Source organism: Pan troglodytes, chromosome 1 (genome assembly GCF_028858775.2).
Source record: "Pan troglodytes isolate AG18354 chromosome 1, NHGRI_mPanTro3-v2.0_pri, whole genome shotgun sequence".
Lineage (NCBI taxonomy): Eukaryota > Metazoa > Chordata > Mammalia > Primates > Hominidae > Pan > Pan troglodytes.
The window spans coordinates 101,517,715-101,537,231 of record NC_072398.2 but is presented as its reverse complement, the minus strand read 5'-3'; positions in this window follow the sequence as shown (position 1 = coordinate 101,537,231).

The window sequence follows — 19,517 nt, the reverse complement described above, 5'->3', positions numbered from 1 at the left end:
GATTTTATGTGAAGATATACCCGTTTCAAACGAAGGCCACAGAGTGGTCCAAATATCCACTTGCAGATCCTACAAAAAGAGTGTTTCAAACCTGAACTATCAAAGGAAGGTTCAACTCTGGGATTTGAATGCAAACATGACAAAGAAGTTTCTGAGAACGCTTTTGTTTAGTTCTGTGCAGTTATCCCGTTTCCAATGAAATCGTCAGAGAGGTGAATGTATCCACTTGTAGTTTCTAGCAAAAGGGTGTTTCAAACCTGAACTATCAAAGAAAGGTTCAACACTGTGAGTTGAATGCAAACATCAGGATGAAAGTTCTGAGAATGCTTCTGATTAGTTTTGTGCTGTTTATCCCTTTTCCAACGAAACCCTCAGAGAGGTCCAAATATACACTTGCAGATTCCACAGAAAGAGTGTTTGGAAACTTCTGTTAGAAAGGGAACTTTCAGCTCTGTGAGTTGAATGCCATCATCACAAAGAAGTGTCTGACAATGCTTCTCTCTAGTTTTTAGGTGACGATAATTCGTTTTCCACCACAGGCCTGAGAGCTCTCCAAATGTCCACTTGCAGACACTACGAAAAGAATGTTTCAGAACTGCTCTATGAAAAGCAATGTGAAACTCTGGGAGTTGAACACAAACATCACACAGAAGTTTCAGAGAATGCTTTTGTTTAGTTTTTATGTGAAGATATACCCATTTGCGAAGAAGTCTTCACATTGGTACTATCCAATTGCAGATTCCACAAAAAGAGAGTTTGAAAACTGCTCTATCCAAAGGAGTGTTCAATTCTGTGAGTTGAATGCGTTCATCACAGCGAAGTTTCTGAGAAGGCTTCTGTCTAGATTTTCTGTGAAGATATAACCGTTTCAAACGAAGGCCACAGAGTGGTCCAAATACCCACTTGCAGATCCTACAAAAAGAGTGTTTCAAACCTGAACTATCAACGGAAGGTTCAACTCTGGGATTTCAATGCAAACATCACAAAGAAGTTTCTGAGAATGCTTCTGTTTAGTTAGGTGCAGTCATCCCGTTTCCAATGAAATCCTCAGAGAGGTCCAAATATCCACTTGCAGATTCTCCAAAAAGTGTGTTTCAAACCTGCTCCATCCAAAGGAATGTTCAGCTCTGTGAGTTAAACTCAACCATCACAAAGTATTTTCTGAGAATTCTTCCCTCCAGTTTTTATATGAAGCTACTCCCTTAACTACCATAGGCCTCAAAGAGGTGCAGTTACCCACTTGCAGTTTCTACAAAAAGAGTGTTTCAAACCTGAAGTATCAAAGAAAGGTTCAACACTGTGAGTTGAATGCAAACGTCACGAAGAAAGTTCTGAGAATGCTTCTGTTCAGTTTTGTGCGGTTTCTCCCGTTTCCAATGAAATCCTCAGAGAGGTGCAAGTGTCCACCTGCGGTTTCTACAAAAAGAGTGTTCCAAACCTGAACTATCAAAGAAAGGTTCAACACTGTGAGTTGAATGCAAACATCAGGAAGAAAGTTCTGAGAATGCTTCTGTTTAGTTCTGTGCGGTTTATCCCGTTACCAACGAAATCCTCAGAGAGTTCCAAATATCCACTTGCAGATTCGACAACTAGTGTGTTTCGAAACGGCTCCCTCCAAAGGAATGTTCAGCTCTGTGAGTTACACTCAGTCGTCACAAAGAGTTTTCTGAGAATACTACTGTCTAGTTTGTATATGAAGTTATTTCCTTTTCTACCATAGGCCTCAAAGCGGACCATATCTCCTCTTGCAGATTCTACAAAAAGAGAGTTTCCAAACTGCTCTGTCAAAGGGAATGTTCAACTCTGTGACTTGAACGCAATCATCCCAAAGTTGTTTCTGAGAATGTTTCTATCTAGTTTCTATGGGAAGATATTTCCTTTTCCACCACAGGCCTCCAAGCCCTACAAAAGTCCACTCGCAGATTCTAGAAAAAGAGTGTTTCAAAGCTTCTCTCTCCAAAGGAATGTTCAATTCCGTGAGTGGAATGCAAACATGATAAAGAAGTTTCTGAGAATCCTTCTTTTTAGCTTTTCTGGGAAGATTATCCCGTTTCCAACGAAATCTTCAAAGAGGTCCAAATATCCACTTGCAGATTCCACAGAAAGAGTGTTTGGAAACTGCTGTTAGAAAGGGAACCTTCAGCTCTGTGAGTTGAACGCAATCATCACAAAGAAGTTTCTGACAATGCTTCTCTCTAGTTTTCAGGTGACGATAATTCGTTTTCCACCACAGGCCTGAGAGCTCTCCAAATGTCCACTTGCAGACACTACGAAAAGAATGTTTCAGAACTGCTCTATGAAAAGCAATGTGAAACTCTGTGAGTTGAACACAAAGATCACAGAGAAGTTTCAGAGAATGCTTCTGTTTAGTTTTTATGTGAAGATATACCCTTTTGTGAAGAAGTCTTCACATTGGTGCTATCCACTTGCAGATTCCACAAAAAGAGAGTTTCAAAACTGCTCTATCCATAGGAGTGTTCAACTCTGTGAGTTGAACGCGTTCATCACAGGGAAGTTTCTGAGAAGGCTTCTGTCTAGATTTTCTGTGAAGATATACCCGTTTCAAACGAAGGCCACAGAGTGGTCCAAATATCCACTTGCAGATCCTACAAAAAGAGTGTTTCAAACCTGAACTATCAACGGAAGGTTCAACTCTGGGATTTGAATGCAAACATCACAAAGAAGTTTCTGAGAATGCTTCTGTTTAGTTAGGTGCAGTTATCCCGTTTCCAACGAAATCCTCAGAGAGGTCCAAATATCCACTTGCAGATTCGACAAAAAGTGTGTTTCAAACCTGCTCCATCCAAAGGAATGTTCAGCTCTGTGAGTTACACTCAGTCGTCACAAAGAGTTTTCTGAGAATGCTACTGTCTAGTTTGTATATGAAGTTATTTCCTTTACTACTATAGGCCTCAGAGCGGTCCATATCTCCTCTTGCCGATTCTTCAAAAGGAGAGTTTCCAAACTGCTCTGTCAATGGGAATGTTCAACTCTGTGACTTGAATGCCATCATCCCGAAGTAGTTTCTGAGAATGCTTCTATCTAGTTTCTACGGGAAGATATTTCCTTTTCCACCACAGGCCTCCAATCCCTCCAAATGTCCACTCGCAGATTCTAGAAAAAGAGTGTTTCAAAGCTTCTCTCTCCAACGGAAAGTTCAACTCCGTGAGTGGAATGCAAACATGACAAAGAAGTTTCTGAGAATGCTTCTGTTTAGCTTTTTTGGGAAGATTATCCCGTTTCCAACGAAATGTTCAAAGAGGTCCAAATATCCACTTGCAGATTCCACAGAAAGAGTGTTTGGAAACTGCTGTTAGAAAGGGAACCTTCAGCTCTGTGAGTTGAATGCAATCATCACAAAGAAGTTTCTGACAATGCTTCTCTCTAGTTTTTAGGTGACGATAATTCGTTTTCCACCACAGGCCTGAGAGCTCTCCAAATGTCCACCTGCAGACACTACGAAAAGAATGTTTCAGAACTGCTCTATGAAAACCAATGTGAAACTCTGTGAGTTGAACACAAAGATCACAGAGAAGTTTCAGAGAATGCTTCTGTTTAGTTTTTATGTGAAGATATACCATTTTGCGAAGAAGTCTTCACATTGGTCCTATCCACCTTCAGATTCCACAAAAAGAGAGTTTCAACACTGCTCTATCCATAGGAGTGTTCAACTCTGTGAGTTGAATGCGTTCATCACAGCGAAGTTTCTGAGAAGGCTTCTGTCTAGATTTTATGTGAAGATATACCCGTTTCAAACGAAGGCCACAGAGTGGTCCAAATATCCACTTGCAGATCCTAAGAAAAGAGTGTTTCAAACCTGAACTATCAACGGAAGGTTCAAATCTGGGATTTGAATGCAAAGATCACAAAGAAGTTTCTGAGAATGCTTCTGTTTAGTTAGGTGCAGTTATCCCGTTTCCAACGAAATCCTCAGAGAGGTCCAAATATCCACTTGCAGATTCTCCAAAAAGTGTGTTTCAAACCTGCTCCATCCAAAGGAATGTTCAGCTCTGTGAGTTAAACTCAATCATCACAAAGTATTTTCTGAGAATGCTTCCCTCTAGTTTTTATATGAAGCTATTCCCTTTACTATCATAGGCCTCAAAGAGGTGCAGTTATCCACTTGCAGTTTCTACAAAAAGAGTGTTTCAAACCTGAACTATCAAAGAAAGGTTCAACACTGTGAGTTGAATGCAAACATCAGGAAGAAAGTTCTGAGAATTCTTCTGTTTAGTTCTGTGCGGTATATCCCGTTTCCAACGAAATCCTCAGAGAGGTCCAAATATCCACTTGCAGATTCGACAACTAGTGTGTTTCGAAACGGCTCCCTCCAAAGGAATGTTCAGCTCTGTGAGTTACACTCAGTCGTCCCAAAGAGTTTTCTGAGAATGCTACTGTCTAGTTTGTATATGAAGTTATTTCCTTTACTACCATAGTCCTCAAAGCGGTCCATATCTCCTCTTGCAGATTCTACAAAAAGAGAGTTTCCAAACTGCTCTGTCAAAGGGAATGTTCAACTCTGTGACTTGAATGCTATCATCCCAAAGTAGTTTCTGAGAATGTTTCTTTCTAGTTTCTACGGGAAGATATTTCCTTTTCCACCACAGGCCTCCAAGCCCTACAAAAGTCCACTCGCAGATTCTAGAAAAAGAGTGTTTCAAAGCTTCTCTCTCCAAAGGAAAGTTCAATTCCGTGAGTGGAATGCAAACATGATAAAGAAGTTTCTGAGAATCCTTCTGTTTAGCTTTTCTGGGAAGATTATCCCGTTTCCAACGAAATCTTCAAAGAGGTCCAAATATCCACTTGCAGATTCCACAGAAAGAGTGTTTGGAAACTGCTGTTAGAAAGGGAACCTTCAGCTCTGTGAGTTGAATGCAATCATCACAGAGAAGTTTCTGACAATGCTTCTCTCTAGTTTTCAGGTGACGATAATTCGTTTTCCACCACAGGCCTGAGAGCTCTCCAAATGTCCACTTGCAGACACTACGAAAAGAATGTTTCAGAACTGCTCTATGAAAAGCAATGTGAAACTCTGTGAGTTGAACACAAAGATCACAGAGAAGTTTCAGAGAATGCTTCTGTTTAGTTTTTATGTGAAGATATACCCTTTTGCGAAGAAGTCTTCACAGTGGTGCTATCCACTTGCAGATTCCACAAAAAGAGAGTTTCAAAACTGCTCTATCCATAGGAGTGTTCAACTCTGTGAGTTGAACGCGTTCATCACAGCGAAGTTTCTGAGAAGGCTTCTGTCTAGATTTTCTGTGAAGATATACCCGTTTCAAACGAAGGCCACAGAGTGGTCCAAATATCCACTTGCAGATCCTACAAAAAGAGTGTTTCAAACCTGAACTATCAACGGAAGGTTCAACTCTGGGATTTGAATGCAAACAACACAAATAAGTTTCTGAGAATGCTTCTGTTTAGTTAGGTGCAGTTATCCCGTTTCCAACGAAATCCTCAGAGAGGTCCAAATATCTACTTGCAGATTCAACAAAAAGTGTCTTTCAAACCTGCTCCATCCTAAGGAATGTTCAGCTCTGTGAGTTACACTCAGTCGTCACAAAGAGTTTTCTGAGAATGCTACTGTCTAGTTTGTATATGAAGTTATTTCCTTTACTACCATAGGCCTCAAAGCGGTCCTTATCTCCTCTTGCAGATTCTACAAAAAGAGAGTTTCCAAACTGCTCTGTCAAAGGGAATGTTCAACTCTGTGACTTGAATGCAATCATCCCAAAGTAGTTTCTGAGAATGCTTCTATCTAGTTTCTACGGGAAGATATTTCCTTTTCCACCACAGGCCTCCAAGCCCTCCAAATATCCACTCGCAGATTCTAGAAAAAGAGTGTTTCAAAGCTTCTCTCTCCAAAGGAAAGTTCAACTCCGTGAGTGGAATGCAAACATGACAAAGAAGTTTCTGAGAATGCTTCTGTTTAGCTTTTCTGGGAAGATTATCCAGTTTCCAACGAAATCTTCAAAGAGGTCCAAATATCCACTTGCAGATTCCACAGAAAGAGTGTTTGGAAACTGCTGTTAGAAAGGGAACCTTCAGCTCTGTGATTTGAATGCAATCATCACAAAGAAGTTTCTGACAATGCTTCTCTCTAGTTTTTAGGTGACGATAATTCGTTTTCCACCACAGGCCTGAGAGCTCTCCAAATGTCCACTTGCAGACACTACGAAAAGAATGTTTCAGAACTGCTCTACGAAAAGCAATGTGAAACTCTGTGAGTTGAACACAAAGATCACAGAGAAGTTTCAGATAATGCTTCTGTTTAGTTTTTATGTGAAGATATACCCTTTTGCGAAGAAGTCTTCACATTGGTGCTATCCACCTGCAGATTCCACAAAAAGAGAGTTTCAAAACTGCTCTATCCATAGGAGTGTTCAACTCTGTGAGTTGAACGCGTTCATCACAGCGAAGTTTCTGAGAAGGCTTCTGTCTAGATTTTCTGTGAAGATATACCCGTTTCAAACGAAGGCCACAGAGTGGTCCAAATATCCACTTGCAGATCCTACAAAAAGAGTGTTTCAAACCTGAACTATCAATGGAAGGTTCAACTCTGGGATTTGAATGCAAACATCACAAATAAGTTTCTGAGAATGCTTCTGTTTAGTTAGGTGCAGTTATCCCGTTTCCAACGAAATCCTCAGAGAGGTCCAAATATCCACTTGCAGATTCTACAAAAAGTGTGTTTCAAACCTGCTCCATCCAAAGGAATGTTCAGCTCTGTGAGTTACACTCAGTCGTCACAAAGAGTTTTCTGAGAATGCTACTGTCTAGTTTGTATATGAAGCGATACCCTTTACTATCATAGGCCTCAAAGAGGTGCAGTTATCCACTTGCAGTTTCTACAAAAAGAGTGTTTCAAACATGAACTATGAAAGAAAGGTTCAACACTGTGAGTTGAATGCAAACATCACGAAGAAAGTTCGGAGAATGCTTCTGTTCAGTTCTGTGCGGTTTATCCCGTTTCCAACGAAATCCTGAGAGAGGTGCAAGTATCCACTTGCAGTTTCTACAAAAAGAGTGTTTCAAACCTGAACTATCAAAGAAAGGTTCAACACTGTGAGTTGAATGCAAACATCAGGAAGAAAGTTCTGAGAATGCTTCTGTTTAGTTCTGTGCGGTTTATCCCGTTTCCAACGAAATCCTCAGAGAGGTCCAAATATCCACTTGCAGATTCGACAACTAGTGTGTTTCGAAACGGCTCCCTCCAAAGGAATGTTCAGCTCTGTGAGTTACACTCAGTCGTCACAAAGAGTTTTCTGAGAATGCTACTGTCTAGTTTGTATATGAAGTTATTTCCTTTACTACCATAGGCCTCAAAGCGGTCCATATCTCCTCTTGCAGATTCTACAAAAAGAGAGTTTCCAAACTGCTCTGTCAAAGGGAATGTTCAACTCTGTGACTTGAATGCAATCATCACAAAGTAGTTTCTGAGAATGCTTCTATCTAGTTTCTATGGGAAGATATTTCCTTTTCCACCACAGGCCTCCAAGCCCTCCAAATGTCCACTCGCAGATTCTAGAAAAAGAGTGTTTCAAAGCTTCTCTCTCCAAAGGAAAGTTCAACTCCGTGAGTGGAATGCAAACATGACAAAGAAGTTTCTGAGAATGCTTCTGTTTAGCTTTTCTGGGAAGATTATCCCGTTTCCAACGAAATGTTCAAAGAGGTCCAAATATCCACTTGCAGATTCCACAGAAAGAGTGTTTGGAAACTGCTGTTAGAAAGGGAACCTTCAGCTCTGTGAGTTGAATGCAATCATCACAAAGAAGTTTCTGACAATGCTTCTCTCTAGTTTTTAGGTGACGATAATTCGTTTTCCACCACAGGCCTGAGAGCTCTCCAAATGTCCACTTGCAGACACTACGAAAAGAATGTTTCAGAACTGCTCTACGAAAAGCAATGTGAAACTCTGTGAGTTGAATACAAAGATCACAGAGAAGTTTCAGAGAATGCTTCTGTTTAGTTTTTATGTGAAGATATACCCATTTGCGAAGAAGTCTTCACATTGGTCCTATCCACCTGCAGATTCCACAAAAAGAGAGTTTCAAAACTACTCTGTCCATAGGAGTGTTCAACTCTGTTAGTTGAATGCGTTCATCACAGTGAAGTTTCTGAGAAGGCTTCTGTCTAGATTTTCTGTGAAGATATACCCGTTTCAAACGAAGGCCACAGAGTGGTCCAAATATCCACTTGCAGATCCTACAAAAAGTGTTTCAAACCTGAACTATCGACGGAAAGTTCAACTCTGGGATTTGAATGCAAACGTCACATAGAAGTTTCTGAGAATGCTTCTGTTTAGTTAGGTGCAGTTATCCCGTTTCCAACAAAATCCTCAGAGAGGTCCAAATATCCAGTTGCAGATTCCACAAAAAGTGTGTTTCAAACCTGCTCCATCCAAAGGAATGTTCAGCTCTGTGAGTTAAACTCAATCATCACAAAGTATTTTCTGAGAATGCTTCCCTCTAGTTTTTATATGAAGCTATTCCCTTTACTATCATAGGCCTCAAAGAGGTGCAAGTATCCACCTGCGGTTTCTACAAAAAGAGTGTTTCAAACCTGAACTATCAAAGAAAGGTTCAACACTGTGAGTTGAATGCAAACATCAGGAAGAAAGTTCTGAGAATGCTTCTGTTTAGTTCTGTGCGGTTTATCCCGTTTACAACGAAATCCTCAGAGAGGTCCAAATATCCACTTGCAGATTCTACAACTAGTGTGTTTCGAAACGGCTCCCCCCAAAGGAATGTTCAGGTCTGTGAGTTACACTCAGTCGTCACAAAGAGTTTTCTGAGAATGCTACTGTCTAGTGTGTATATGAAGTTATTTCCTTTACTACCATAGGCCTCAAAGCGGTCCATATCTCCTCTTGCAGATTCTACAAAAAGAGAGTTTCCAAACTGCTCTGTCAAAGGGAATGTTCAACTCTGTGACTTGAATGCAATCATCCCAAAGTAGTTTCTGAGAATGCTTCTATCTAGTTTCTACGGGAAGATATTTCCTTTTCCACCACAGGCCTCCAAGCCCTCCAAATGTCCACTCGCAGATTGTAGAAAAAGAGCGTTTCAAAGCTTCTCTCTCCAAAGGAAAGTTCAACTCCGTGAGTGGAATGCAAACATGACAAAGAAGTTTCTGAGAATGCTTCTGTTTAGCTTCTCTGGGAAGATTATCCCGTTTCCAACGAAATCTTCAAAGAGGTCCAAATATCCACTTGCAGATTCCACAGAAAGAGTGTTTGGAAACTGCTGTTAGAAAGGGAACCTTCAGCTCTGTGAGTTGAATGCAATCATCACAAAGAAGTTTCTGACAATGCTTCTCTCTAGTTTTTAGGTGACGATAATTCGTTTTCCACCACAGGCCTGAGAGCTCTCCAAATGTCCACTTGCAGACACTACGAAAAGAATGTTTTAGAACTGCTCTATGAAAAGCAATGTGAAACTCTGTGATTTGAACACAAAGATCACAGAGAAGTTTCAGAGAATGCTTCTGTTTAGTTTTTATGTGAAGATATACCCATTTGCGAAGAAGTCTTCACATTGTTCCTATCCACCTGCAGATTCCACAAAAAGAGAGTTTCAAAACTGCTCTGTCCATAGGAGTGTTCAACTCTGTGAGTTGAATGCGTTCATCACAGCGAAGTTTCTGAGAAGGCTTCTGTCTAGATTTTCTGTGAAGATATACCCGTTTCAAACGAAGGCCACAGAGTGGTGCAAATATCCACTTGCAGATCCTACAAAAAGTGTTTCAAACCTGAACTATCAACGGAAAGTTCAACTCTGGGATTTGAATGCAAACATCACAAAGAAGTTTCTGAGAATGCTTCTGTTTAGTTAGGTGCAGTTATCCCGTTTCCAACAAAATCCTCAGAGAGGTCCAAATATCCAGTTGCAGATTGTACAAAAAGTGTGTTTCAAACCTGCTCCATCCAAAGGAATGTTCACCTCTGTGAGTTAAACTCAATCATCACAAAGTATTTTCTGTGAATGCTTCCCTCTAGTTTTAATATGAAGCTATTCCCTTTACTATCATAGGCCTCAAAGAGGTGCAGTTATCTACTTGCAGTTTCTACAAAAAGAGTGTTTCAAACCTGAACTATCAAAGAAAAGTTCAACACTGTGAGTTGAATGCAAACATCAGGAAGAATGTTCGGAGAATGCTTGTGTTCAGTTCTGTGCGGTTTATCCCGTTTCCAACGAAATCCTCAGAGAGGTGCAAGTGTCCACCTGCGGTTTCTACAAAAAGAGTGTTTCAAACCTGAACTATCAAAGAAAGGTTCAACACTGTGAGTTGAATGCAAACATCAGGAAGAAAGTTCTGAGAATGCTTCTGTTTAGTTCTGTGCGGTTTATCCCGTTACCAACGAAATCCTCAGAGAGGTCCAAATATCCACTTGCAGATTCGACAACTAGTGTGTTTCGAAACGGCTCCCTCCAAAGGAATGTTCAGCTCTGTGAGTTACACTCAGTCGTCACAAAGAGTTTTCTGAGAATGCTACTGTCTAGTTTGTATATGAAGTTATTTCCTTTACTACCATAGGCCTCAAAGCGGTCCATATCTCCTCTTGCAGATTCTACAAAAAGAGAGTTTCCAAACTGCTCTGTCAAAGGGAATGTTCAACTCTGTGACTTGAATGCAATCATCCCAAAGTAGTTTCTGAGAATGCTTCTATCTAGTTTCTACGGGAAGATATTTCCTTTTCCACCACAGGCCTCCAAGCCCTCCAAATGTCCACTCGCAGATTGTTGAAAAAGAGTGTTTCAAAGCTTCTCTCTCCAAAGGAAAGTTCAACTCCGTGAGTGGAATGCAAACATGACAAAGAAGTTTCTGAGAATGCTTCTGTGTAGCTTTTCTGGGAAGATTATCCCGTTTCCAACGAAATCTTCAAAGAGGTCCAAATATCCACTTGCAGATTCCACAGAAAGAGTGTTTGGAAACTGCTGTTAGAAAGGGAACCTTCAGCTCTGTGAGTTGAATGCAATCATCACAAAGAAGTTTCTGACAATGCTTCTCTCTAGTTTTTAGGTGACGATAATTCGTTTTCCACCACAGGCCTGAGAGCTCTCCAAATGTCCACTTGCAGACACTACGAAAAGAATGTTTCAGAACTGCTCTACGAAAAGCAATGTGAAACTCTGTGAGTTGAACACAAAGATCACAGAGAAGTTTCAGAGAATGCTTCTGTTTAGTTTTTATGTGAAGATATACCCATTTGCGAAGAAGTCTTCACATTGGTCCTATCCACCTGCAGATTCCACAAAAAGAGAGTTTCAAAACTGCTGTGTCCATAGGAGTGTTCAACTCTGTTAGTTGAATGCGTTCATCACAGTGAAGTTTCTGAGAAGGCTTCTGTCTAGATTTTCTGTGAAGATATACCCGTTTCAAACGAAGGCCACAGAGTGGTCCAAATATCCACTTGCAGATCCTACAAAAGGTGTTTCAAACCTGAACTATCAACGGAAAGTTCAACTCTGGGATTTGAATGCAAACATCACAAATAAGTTTCTGAGAATGCTTCTGTTTAGTTAGGTGCAGTTATCCCGTTTCCAACAAAATCCTCAGAGAGGTCCAAATATCCAGTTGCAGATTCCACAAAAAGTGTGTTTCAAACCTGCTCCATCCAAAGGAATGTTCAGCTCTGTGAGTTAAACTCAATCATCCCAAAGTATTTTCTGAGAATGCTTCCCTCTAGTTTTTATATGAAGCTATTCCCTTTACTATCATAGGCCTCAAAGAGGTGCAAGTATCCACCTGCGGTTTCTACAAAAAGAGTGTTTCAAACCTGAACTATCAAAGAAAGGTTCAACACTGTGAGTTGAATGCAAACATCAGGAAGAAAGTTCTGAGAATGCTTCTGTTTAGTTCTGTGCGGTTTATCCCGTTTACAACGAAATCCTCAGAGAGGTCCAAATATCCACTTGCAGATTCTACAACTAGTGTGTTTCGAAACGGCTCCCCCCAAAGGAATGTTCAGGTCTGTGAGTTACACTCAGTCGTCACAAAGAGTTTTCTGAGAATGCTACTGTATAGTTTGTATATGAAGTTATTTCCTTTACTACCATAGGCCTCAAAGCGGTCCATATCTCCTCTTGCAGATTCTACAAAAAGAGAGTTTCCAAACTGCTCTGTCAAAGGGAATGTTCAACTCTGTGACTTGAATGCAATCATCCCAAAGTAGTTTCTGAGAATGCTTCTATCTAGTTTCTACGGGAAGATATTTCCTTTTCCACCACAGGCCTCCAAGCCCTCCAAATGTCCACTCGCAGATTCTAGAAAAAGAGTGTTTCAAAGCTTCTCTCTCCAAAGGAAAGTTCAACTCCGTGAGTGGAATGCAAACATGACAAAGAAGTTTCTGAGAATGCTTCTGTGTAGCTTTTCTGGGAAGATTATCCCGTTTCCAACGAAATCTTCAAAGAGGTCCAAATATCCACTTGCAGATTCCACAGAAAGAGTGTTTGGAAACTGCTGTTAGAAAGGGAACCTTCAGCTCTGTGAGTTGAATGCAATCATCACAAAGAAGTTTCTGACAATGCTTCTCTCTAGTTTTTAGGTGACGATAATTCGTTTTCCACCACAGGCCTGAGAGCTCTCCAAACGTCCAGTTGCAGATACTACGAAAAGAATGTTTCAGAACTGCTCTACGAAAAGCAATGTGAAACTCTGTGAGTTGAACACAAAGATCACAGAGAAGTTTCAGAGAATGTTTCTGTTTAGTTTTTATGTGAAGATATACCCATTTGCGAAGAAGTCTTCACATTGGTCCTATCCACCTGCAGATTCCACAAAAAGAGAGTTTCAAAACTGCTCTGTCCATAGGAGTGTTCATCTCTGAGAGTTGAATGCGTTCATCACAGTGAAGTTCCTGAGAAGGCTTCTGTCAAGATTTTCTGTGAAGATATACCCGTTTCAAACGAAGGCCACAGAGTGGTCCAAATATCCACTTGCAGATCCTACAAAAAGAGTGTTTCAAACCTGAACTATCAACGGAAAGTTCAACTCTGGGATTTGAATGCAAACATCACAAAGAAGTTTCTGAGAATGCTTCTGTTTAGTTAGGTGCAGTTATCCCGTTTCCAACAAAATCCTCAGAGAGGTCCAAATATCCAGTTGCAGATTCCACAAAAAGTGTGTTTCAAACCTGCTCCATCCAAAGGAATGTTCAGCTCTGTGTGTTAAACTCAATCATCACAAAGTATTTTCTGAGAATGCTTCCCTCTAGTTTTTATATGAAGCTATACCCTTTACTATCATAGGCCTCAAAGAGGTGCAGTTATCCACTTGCAGTTTCTACAAAAAGAGTGTTTCAAACCTGAACTATCAAAGAAAGGTTCAACACCGTGAGTTGAATGCAAACATCAGGAAGAAAGTTCGGAGAATGCTTATGTTCAGTTCTGTGCGGTTTATCCCGTTTCCAACGAAATCCTCAGAGAGGTGCAAGTATCCACCTGCGGTTTCTACAAAAAGAGTGTTTCAAACCTGAACTATCAAAGAAAGGTTCAACATTGTGAGTTGAATGCAAACATCAGGAAGAAAGTTCTGAGAATGCTTCTGTTTAGTTCTGTGCGGTTTATCCCGTTTCCAACGAAATCCTCAGAGAGGTCCAAATATCCACTTGCAGATTCTACAACTAGTGTGTTTCGAAACGGCTCCCCCCAAAGGAATGTTCAGGTCTGTGAGTTACACTCAGTCGTCACAAACAGTTTTCTGAGAATGCTACTGTCTAGTTTGTATATGAAGTTATTTCCTTTACTACCATAGGCCTCAAAGCGGTCCATATCTCCTCTTGCAGATTCTACAAAAAGAGAGTTTCCAAACTGCTCTCTCAAAGGGAATGTTGAACTCTGTGACTTGAATGCAATCATCCCAAAGTAGTTTCTGAGAATGCTTCTATCTAGTTTCTACGGGAAGATATTTCCTTTTCCACCACAGGCCTCCAAGCCCTCCAAATGTCCACTCGCAGATTCTAGAAAAAGAGTGTTTCAAAGCTTCTCTCTCCAAAGGAAAGTTCAACTCCGTGAGTGGAATGCAAACATGACAAAGAAGTTTCTGAGAATGCTTCTGTTTAGCTTTTCTGGGAAGATTATCCCGTTTCCAACGAAATCTTCAAAGAGGTCCAAATATCCACTTGCAGATTCCACAGAAAGAGTGTTTGGAAACTGCTGTTAGAAAGGGAACCTTCAGCTCTGTGAGTTGAATGCAATCATCACAAAGAAGTTTCTGACAATGCTTCTCTCTAGTTTTTAGGTGACGATAATTCGTTTTCCACCACAGGCCTGAGAGCTCTCCAAATGTCCACTTGCAGACACTACGAAAAGAATGTTTCAGAACTGCTCTACGAAAAGCAATGTGAAACTCTGTGAGTTGAACACAAAAATCACAGAGAAGTTTCAGAGAATGCTTCTGTTTAGTTTTTATGTGAAGATATACCCATTTGCGAAGAAGTCTTCACATTGGTCCTATCCACCTGCAGATTCCACAAAAAGAGAGTTTCAAAACTGCTCTGTCCATAGGAGTGTTCATCTCTGAGAGTTGAATGCGTTCATCACAGTGAAGTTCCTGAGAAGGCTTCTGTCAAGATTTTCTGTGAAGATATTGCCGTTTCAAACGAAGGCCACAGAGTGGTCCAAATATCCACTTGCAGATCCTACAAAAAGAGTGTTTCAAACCTGAACTATCAACGGAAAGTTCAACTCTGGGATTTGAATGCAAACATCACAAAGAAGTTTCTGAGAATGCTTCTGTTTAGTTAGGTGCAGTTATCCCGTTTCCAACAAAATCCTCAGAGAGGTCCAAATATCCAGTTGCAGATTCCACAAAAAGTGTGTTTCAAACCTGCTCCATCCAAAGGAATGTTCAGCTCTGTGTGTTAAACTCAATCATCACAAAGTATTTTCTGAGAATGCTTCCCTCTAGTTTTTATACGAAGCTATACCCTTTACTATCATAGGCCTCAAAGAGGTGCAGTTATCCACTTGCAGTTTCTACAAAAAGAGTGTTTCAAACCTGAACTATCAAAGAAAGGTTCAACACTGTGAGTTGAATGCAAACATCAGGAAGAAAGTTCGGAGAATGCTTATGTTCAGTTCTGTGCGGTTTATCCCGTTTCCAACGAAATCCTCAGAGAGGTGCAAGTATCCACCTGCGGTTTCTACAAAAAGAGTGTTTCAAACCTGAACTATCAAAGAAAGGTTCAACACTGTGAGTTGAATGCAAACATCAGGAAGAAAGTTCTGAGAATGCTTCTGTTTAGTTCTGTGCGGTTTATCCCGTTTCCAACGAAATCCTCAGAGAGGTCCAAATATCCACTTGCAGATTGTACAACTAGTGTGTTTCGAAACGGCTCCCCCCAAAGGAATGTTCAGCTCTGTGAGTTACACTCAGTCGTCACAAACAGTTTTCTGAGAATGCTACTGTCTAGTTTGTATATGAAGTTATTTCCTTTACTACCATAGGCCTCAAAGCGGTCCATATCTCCTCTTGCAGATTCTACAAAAAGAGAGTTTCCAAACTTCTCTGTCAAAGGGAATGTTCTACTCTGTGACTTGAATGCAATCATCCCAAAGTAGTTTCTGAGAATGCTTCTATCTAGTTTCTACGGGAAGATATTTCCTTTTCCACCACAGGCCTCCAAGCCCTCCAAATGTCCACTCGCAGATTCTAGAAAAAGAGTGTTTCAAAGCTTCTCTCTCCAAAGGAAAGTTCAACTCCGTGAGTGGAATGCAAACATGACAAAGAAGTTTCTGAGAATGCTTCTGTTTAGCTTTTCTGGGAAGATTATCCCGTTTCCAACGAAATCTTCAAAGAGGTCCAAATATCCACTTGCAGATTCCACAGAAAGAGTGTTTGGAAACTGCTGTTAGAAAGGGAACCTTCAGCTCTGTGAGTTGAATGCAATCATCACAAAGAAGTTTCTGACAATGCTTCTCTCTAGTTTTTAGGTGACGATAATTCGTTTTCCACCACAGGCCTGAGAGCTCTCCAAATGTCCACTTGCAGACACTATGAAAAGAATGTTTCAGAACTGCTCTATGAAAAGCAATGTGAAACTCTGTGAGTTGAACACAAAGATCACAGAGAAGTTTCAGAGAATGCTTCTGTTTAGTTTTTATGTGAAGATATACCCATTTGCGAAGAAGTCTTCACATTGGTCCTATCCACCTGCAGATTCCACAAAAAGAGAGTTCCAAAACTGCTCTGTCCATAGGAGTGTTCAACTCTGTGAGTTGAATGCGTTCATCACAGCGAAGTTTCTGAGAAGGCTTCTGTCTAGATTTTCTGTGAAGATATACCCGTTTCAAACGAAGGCCACAGAGTGGTCCAAATATCCACTTGCAGATCCTACAAAAAGTGTTTCAAACCTGAACTATCAACGGAAAGTTCAACTCTGGGATTTGAATGCAAACATCAGAAAGAAGTTTCTGAGAATGCTTCTGTTTAGTTAGGTGCAGTTATCCCGTTTCCAACAAAATCCTCAGAGAGGTCCAAATATCCAGTTGCAGATTCTACAAAAAGTGTGTTTCAAACCTGCTCCATCCAAAGGAATGTTCAGCTCTGTGAGTTAAACTCAATCATCACAAAGTATTTTCTGAGAATGCTTCCCTCTAGTTTTAATATGAAGCTATTCCCTTTACTATCATAGGCCTCAAAGAGGTGCAGTTATGCACTTGCAGTTTCTACAAAAAGAGTGTTTCAAAGCTGAACTATCAAAGAAAGGTTCAACACTGTGAGTTGAATGCAAACATCAGGAAGAATGTTCGGAGAATGCTTGTGTTCAGTTCTGTGCGGTTTATCCCGTTTCCAACGAAATCCTCAGAGAGGTGCAAGTGTCCACCTGCGGTTTCTACAAAAAGAGTGTTTCAAACCTGAACTATCAAAGAAAGGTTCAACACTGTGAGTTGAATGCAAACATCAGGAAGAAAGTTCTGAGAATGCTTCTGTTTAGTTCTGTGCGGTTTATCCCGTTACCAACGAAATCCTCAGAGAGGTCCAAATATCCACTTGCAGATTCGACAACTAGTGTGTTTCGAAACGGCTCCCTCCAAAGGAATGTTCAGGTCTGTGAGTTACACTCAGTCGTCACAAAGAGTTTTCTGAGAATGCTACTGTCTAGTTTGTATATGAAGTTATTTCCTTTACTACCATAGGCCTCAAAGCGGTCCATATCTCCTCTTGCAGATTCTACAAAAAGAGAGTTTCCAAACTGCTCTGTCAAAGGGAATGTTCAACTCTGTGACTTGAATGCAATCATCCCAAAGTAGTTTCTGAGAATGCTTCTATCTAGTTTCTACGGGAAGATATTTCCTTTTCCACCACAGGCCTCCAAGCCCTCCAAATGTCCACTCGCAGATTGTAGAAAAAGAGCGTTTCAAAGCTTCTCTCTCCAAAGGAAAGTTCAACTCCGTGAGTGGAATGCAAACATGACAAAGAAGTTTCTGAGAATGCTTCTGTTTAGCTTTTCTGGGAAGATTATCCCGTTTCCAACGAAATCTTCAAAGAGGTCCAAATATCCACTTGCAGATTCCACAGAAAGAGTGTTTGGAAACTGCTGTTAGAAAGGGAACCTTCAGCTCTGTGAGTTGAATGCAATCATCACAAAGAAGTTTCTGACAATGCTTCTCTCTAGTTTTTAGGTGACGATAATTCGTTTTCCACCACAGGCCTGAGAGCTCTCCAAATGTCCACTTGCAGACACTACGAAAAGAATGTTTTAGAACTGCTCTACGAAAAGCAATGTGAAACTCTGTGAGTTGAACACAAAGATCACAGAGAAGTTTCAGAGAAGGCTTCTGTTTAGTTTTTATGTGAAGATATACCCATTTGCGAAGAAGTCTTCACATTGGTCCTATCCACCTGCAGATTCCACAAAAAGAGAGTTTCAAAACTGCTCTGTCCATAGGAGTGTTCAACTCTGTGAGTTGAATGCGTTCATCACAGCGAAGTTTCTGAGAAGGCTTCTGTCTAGATTTTCTGTGAAGATATACCCGTTTCAAACGAAGGCCACAGAGTGGTGCAAATATCCACTTGCAGATCCTACAAAAAGTGTTTCAAACCTGAACTATCAACGGAAAGTTCAACTCTGGGATTTGAATGCAAACATCACAAAGAAGTTTCTGAGAATGCTTCTGTTTAGTTAGGTGCAGTTATCCCGTTTCCAACAAAATCCTCAGAGAGGTCCAAATATCCAGTTGCAGATTCTACAAAAAGTGTGTTTCAAACCTGCTCCATCCAAAGGAATGTTCACCTCTGTGAGTTAAACTCAATCATCACAAAGTATTTTCTGTGAATGCTTCCCTCTAGTTTTAATATGAAGCTATTCCCTTTACTATCATAGGCCTCAAAGAGGTGCAGTTATCTACTTGCAGTTTCTACAAAAAGAGTGTTTCAAACCTGAACTATCAAAGAAAGGTTCAACACTGTGAGTTGAATGCAAACATCAGGAAGAATGTTCGGAGAATGCTTGTGTTCAGTTCTGTGCGGTTTATCCCGTTTCCAACGAAATCCTCAGAGAGGTGCAAGTGTCCACCTGCGGTTTCTACAAAAAGAGTGTTTCAAACCTGAACTATCAAAGAAAGGTTCAACACTGTGAGTTGAATGCAAACATCAGGAAGAAAGTTCTGAGAATGCTTCTGTTTAGTTCTGTGCGGTTTATCCCGTTACCAACGAAATCCTCAGAGAGGTCCAAATATCCACTTGCAGATTCGACAACTAGTGTGTTTCGAAACGGCTCCCTCCAAAGGAATGTTCAGCTCTGTGAGTTACACTCAGTCGTCACAAAGTGTTTTCTGAGAATGCTACTGTCTAGTTTGTATATGAAGTTATTTCCTTTACTACCATAGGCCTCAAAGCGGTCCATATCTCCTCTTGCAGATTCTACAAAAAGAGAGTTTCCAAACTGCTCTGTCAAAGGGAATGTTCAACTCTGTGACTTGAATGCAATCATCCCAAAGTAGTTTCTGAGAATGCTTCTATCTAGTTTCTACGGGAAGATATTTCCTTTTCCACCACAGGCCTCCAAGCCCTCCAAATGTCCACTCGCAGATTGTAGAAAAAGAGTGTTTCAAAGCTTCTCTCTCCAAAGGAAAGTTCAACTCCGTGAGTGGAATGCAAACATGACAAAGAAGTTTCTGAGAATGCTTCTGTGTAGCTTTTCTGGGAAGATTATCCCGTTTCCAACGAAATCTTCAAAGAGGTCCAAATATCCACTTGCAGATTCCACAGAAAGAGTGTTTGGAAACTGCTGTTAGAAAGGGAACCTTCAGCTCTGTGAGTTGAATGCAATCATCACAAAGAAGTTTCTGACAATGCTTCTCTCTAGTTTTTAGGTGACGATAATTCGTTTTCCACCACAGGCCTGAGAGCTCTCCAAATGTCCACTTGCAGACACTACGAAAAGAATGTTTCAGAACTGCTCTACGAAAAGCAATGTGAAACTCTGTGAGTTGAACACAAAGATCACAGAGAAGTTTCAGAGAATGCTTCTGTTTAGTTTTTATGTGAAGATATACCCATTTGCGAAGAAG